General features: G+C 43.9%; 1 pseudogene; it reads right to left on the bottom strand.

The window, feature by feature from the left end:
* Positions 1–3,200: 3,200 nt before the first annotated feature.
* Positions 3,201–5,092, bottom strand: LOC137228327 (probable ATP-dependent RNA helicase DDX27; annotated as a pseudogene).
* Between the last annotated feature and the right edge of the window lie 530 nt (positions 5,093–5,622).

Here is a 5,622-nt window from a genome sequence, read left to right as displayed (position 1 = left end):
GCTAGAGTTCAAAGTCATTCTGGAAGCAGAATCCCCTCTTCCTTGGGGGATACAGTGTTTTCCTTTCAAGGCCTTCAACTGATTGAATGAGACCCACCCACATTATGCAAGGTAATCGGTTTTATTCAAACTGTACCAATTTAAATGTTAATCTCATCTAAAAAGATACCTTCACAGTGATATCAAGACAGATGGACTATTAGAATATAAGGAAAGATTGCATGGAGGAAAATATGTATTATGTGTCATAACTGTTGATATAGAAGGTTGGAGGAAAAAGTTCATTATGTGTTATAGTTGTTGATACAGAAGATTGGAAACAGTCACTGGCAGAGTAAGAGGCAGGAAGGAGTAGGAAAAGAAAGGGCAGAGAGCAATAATACTTATCCAGTGGGTAGGCCATGCACAGAAGATATAAAGTCAACTGCAGTTAATTGTAGCTGAGTTGAAAAAGATGAGCTCACATCCAAAAAGTATCACAGAAAATTCGAATGTGTTGTGCTATTAGAAGGGGAAGGGTGAAGGTAATGACATATTCATTCCAGAGATACAGGAAGACAAAAGTTAGGTAGGTACCAATTGTAAGGCCTGAAATTGGAGAGTGAGGCCTCAGACATAGGTTCAGGATTTTCATGAACAGGATGTCATCCCCTAGGAAAGATCTTTAAATGGTAAAAACCCATAAAGGACTCTAATCCTAGGAATATTGGAGTTCTGTGCTAAATCTCAAGAAAGATTTTAAAGTATCTTATCCATAAGGTAAGTGTTTGGTAATAATTACAAGGAAAAATGTGTTTTGTTTACTTGTTCTCACAAACTAGGACATGCCTAAAGAATAAAACTAATGCAAAAGCCAGCCTATCAGCAAAGGAAGGCCAATTTAATTAGCTTATCATTAGGCTAATGATTCAGATTCCCAGGATAATGACCATTATTTTCCAGATCTTCAGTTTACTAGTTGACATTCCTTTTGTTGCAAGTGAGAGAAACATACCAGAGACCAACAGAAGAAAACAATGCAAACCAAGCCAACTAGGTTTTTCATGAATCCAGGGCCTAAAAGCTATTAAGCTATTGCCAGGTCTTTCACTCTCCATTCTCTTTTCTCTGTTTCTTTTTATGGGTTGACCTCAGTCTTTCTGCAACTGAAAAAAAAAAAAAGAAAGAAAATATAAAAACAACCCTGTGGAAACATTAATAGTAAAAGGAAAGGTATTTCTCTAAAACACAATCTTAGGCCAATACTGGGGCCTTTAGTCAGCAAGCATATTGAGAGTTGATTATATCCTAGGGACTGGTAAGAATAAGTTTTGAATCTAGACTTCAGGACCTAATGGGTCTGTAACTTAGATGACAATAAAATTTACTCATATTTAGTTTCTTTATAGACAAAATAAGCATAGAGGTACTTTGAAAAGTTGTTAGCATTAATGAAAAAGTATACCAAGTGCCATACACTGTCTAGCACACAGCAATGCTTCAATATACAGTAGTAACAATCAGTACCTATAACAGAATCCCTAAACCACACCAAAAGTGTTAACGGTCATAATGGTATTCACTTTCATCCCTCAACCAGTATTACAGATAAAAGAACTTACAGAGAACTTTCACTTTGTAAGGTCTTTGCAAGCGTATGCCTGTTATATGCCCTTGACTGTTTCTTTTGATAGTGCAGATAACCAAAAATGGTACACAGGCTCCTTCCCACCACTGCTGTACTATTGGCTCTTCTCACTGTAGCCAATACTGATGTTTCAAAGCAGGTTTCTCCCAAGCTATTATGATTCTCATACACTGTGAAAGGAAGTCTTCCTTGTCTGTTTCATAGCTTATTCCCTTTCTTCCAACTTGAAATATGTTTCACAGAGACTGGACAGAGTTTAAGAAACTCCCACCTTTGTCAGAATCAGGAATTTTTCTCTCTACCAATAATCATTCAGTGTCCTGAACTAAGATGTATGAGTCTTGATTATCTCTTATTTCTGAGTGTGTTCTCTTCTTTCTCAGAGTATATCACCATTTTTAGAAAATGGTGTGGCCAATTTTATTTATGACTTTTAAGACTGGTTTCTCATAGTATAATAGCTTGTTGCTGTTGTTTCCAGAAAGACAAGAAAGTCTATATGCTAACAGGCCCCTGTTGTCCAGCTACCATACCAAGTCTTGGATGGAGATGTACAGATCACATAATAGGGGCCCATTGCTAACAGAAAACAAATCAGAAGCACAGAAAGATTCCTCAAAAGAGGGAGCAGTACTTGTCTTTTTTTTTTGATACTGTCATTGGTTATGTTTCAGGCTCATTTATTTACTTATTTTATTAGTGTTATTTTACCCTTTTTCCAAGATTCACCAAGAATTATCATTTGCCCATATTTGCTTAGTCTTTCTTTTTTTTCTTTTGCTGAATCATATGCTATTAAGTTGCAGATATCATGACACTGGACCCCTAAATATTTCAGCACACATTCCCTAAGAACAGTGACTTTCTCCTACATAAACACAATGTCATTATCACACCTGAGAAATTCAAGTGTCTGAATGATATCTAAAGTAAAGTACAATGTATATTCAGTTTTCCCTAACTGTCCCCAAAACGTCATTCTAGAGCTGTGTTCTTATTTTTTTAGGCAGGAATGACAGTTCCTACATTGTACTTGGTTGTCACATCTCTTTAGTCTCCCTTAGTCTACAAAGTCCTGTCATCCTTTTTCACACTCTGAATATGTCTAATTATTCCCCAGTGACTGGATTCAACAATCATTGCTGGGAGCGGGGTGGGGGGCAGCCGTGCACCTCACTCTCACTCCATCTGGAGACAGACAGTTTGTTCCAGCATCACAGTTTGGTCACTTGGTTGAAGTGGTGTCTACCAGCTCTCTCCACTAGGAAAGGAACCTCTTTCTCTTTGCAGATAATAGTCATCTGTGAGATTACTGTGACTCCAATTTTTTCAACCCACCCAATCCTTTACAGTATTTCTCGTCCAGTTCAGGCTGCAGTTGAGGGACAGGTATCACCTTTAGTTGTCGTGTCTCTTTGGTCTCAGTCTGAAACTTCCACAGCCTTTCTTGGTCTTTTGAGACATTGATATTTTTGATATTTAAAACCTAAATCAGATCATATTCCCTTGGCTTAGAACGATCTCCTTTACCTCCTTCAGGCCTCAAGAATGCTCAGGGGAGGCAGTCGACCAGTTATTCAACACCTACTGTGCACCTGCTAGATTCTAGACACGGCCCTGGCACTGGGATGTGGCAGCAGGCAACACAAACACAAAGCCGGCCCTTCTCGAACATGAAGTTCTGGGGAGAAGAGGGACACAGCCACCACACGAGCATTCAGGTAACAATGCGGGAGGTCAAGGAGGTGTAGCACCTCAGAGAACATAAGGCAGGAAGGGAAGGATGAGGCGGGGGTGTGGGGGGAAGGGAGGAACTGTATTTTTTGTTTTTTAAAAAATATTTCATTTATTTATTTATTTTGGGGGGCTGCATTGGGTCTTCGTTGCTGCACACAGGCTTTTCTCTCTAGTTGCGGTGAACAGTGGCTACTCTTCATTGCGGTGCGTCGGCTTTTCATCGTGGTGGCTTCTCTTGTTGCGGAGCACAAGCTCTAGGCGCACGGGCTTCAGTAGTTGTGGCGTGCAGGCTCAGTAGTTGTGGTGCAGGGCTTAGTTGCTCCACGGCACGTGGGATCTTCAGGGATCGAACCCGTGTCCCTTGCATTGGCAAGCGGATTCTTTTCTTTTCCTTTTTGCTGTACGTGGGCCTCTCACTGTTGTGGCCTCTCCTGTTGAGGAGCACAGTCTCCGGACGCGCAGGCTAAGCGGCCATGGCTCACGGGCCCAGCCGCTCCGCGGCATGTGGGATCTTCCCGGACTGGGGCACGAACCCATGTCCCCTGCATTGGCATGCGGACTCTCAACCACTGCGCCACCAGGGAAGCCCGCAAGCGGATTCTTAACCACTGGACCACCAGGGAAGTCCCAGGAACTGTTATAGAGTGGCCAGCAAAGTGACAGCTGGAGCAGAAACCTGTCAGCCTCATCCAGGATGAGCACCTCGATGCTGCTCAGGTGGAAGGAAGGGCAGTTGTGGAGGTGCTCGATGAGCCGGCCCGGGGTGGCGATGAGGATGTCAGGTGCTGCCCGAGGGCTGCTTCCTGAGACTTCACGTCCAGGCCGCCCACAGCCAGGCAGGTGGTGATGCTGCAGAACTGGGCCAGCTGCTTGGTGACGGAGTTCACCTGGATGCCCAGTTCCCGGGTGGGAACCAGCACCAGCACACGAGTCACCGGAGCCTGGCGGGGTTTGTAGATCAGACGCTCCAAGACGGGCAGGGCAAAAGCCGCAGTTTTACCTGTCCCTGTGGCTGCACAGGCACAGATGTCCTTCCCCAACACACCCACAGGTATGCATGCCTTCTGGATCGGTGTGGGCTCCTTGAAGCCCATGGCTGTGATGGCCTTCAGAAGAGGGCGGGAAAGGTTCATGTCCTGGAATGAGAGGTTTTCATCATACTGAGATGCATCTTCAAAAAATCCTCCTGCTTCCTGTCCTTTCTTCTTCCTCTGCTCCTTTACTTTGAGTGTATCTGCTTTGGTGAGGACGTTCTCATCAGCTGACGAGTAGTCAGTCTCTGATTCTTCATCTTCTGTGGCTTCCTCATCTTTCCCTTCAAAGTCTTCCTGCTCCTCAGGTTCAGAGCCCTCCTTTGCTTCTTTCTCCTTCTCTAACTTCCCAGACTTGGCTTCTTTATCCTCTGTTTTCCTTTTCTTTCGAACTTTCTCAGTCTTCTCATCTAATGTCGTGGCTGCCCTCTTCTTCTTGAGCTGGCTTATGACGTCAGCCATGGCCCAGCTGCCATCGTACATCCCCTCCTTCTCAGTGAAAACAAAGTCAGGGTTGAAATCGGCACTGCGGTTCTTCTGCAAGGCTTTCTGCTCAGCACAATGGGCCCCTCCTCCTCCTCCTGGTCTTCGGAGTCAGTCTGGCTCCTCTGGCACGTCATCATCTTCGCCTATGGTCCCGATTAAACCCAGCTCCGCAAGCATGTCGCCGCAGCAGCCACTTCCGGAAACCAGCGCGGCGCGCTAGGCTCAGTACTTGTCTTTAGGCTCCCTCTCTCCTAAGACAATGTAGGTTACAAGCTGCAAAGTCAAGAAGATCCAGTGCTTCCACCTTGTACTTAAAGGAGTTTGTCTTAACAGTCAGGGTCATGGCAGGAAATAGCACACCAAAGATTTTAAAAGAGTTCAGTGAAAGGTTAATTTATAGAGATGAATCTTGATTGAGGGAGAAAATACCCAAATAATAGCCAGATAGCAAAGATATTTGGTGATACAGTCTGGAAAAGTCAGCCTCCTAAAGCACATGGCATTGGAAAGAAGGCCACATAAAATACATATAGGTAAAAATGGGGATGGACCAGCACAGTCCACCCTTGTGTCATTTGTATTCCATTCTCATCCTTTTATTTAGATAAAAAGCTACCATATGCAGAACAAAGCAAACACACACTCTTGCGTGCCACTTTGTCATTGTCTTCCAACTGACTTGCCCTCCACTGGCTCTTCATCTGGTGCCACCAATGGTCATGACATCAATTTTCAGTGTCA

The sequence above is a fragment of the Pseudorca crassidens genome, chromosome 7, assembly GCF_039906515.1.
Source record: "Pseudorca crassidens isolate mPseCra1 chromosome 7, mPseCra1.hap1, whole genome shotgun sequence".
Classification (NCBI taxonomy): domain Eukaryota; kingdom Metazoa; phylum Chordata; class Mammalia; order Artiodactyla; family Delphinidae; genus Pseudorca; species Pseudorca crassidens.
This window is presented reverse-complemented; position numbering and strand designations above follow the sequence as displayed.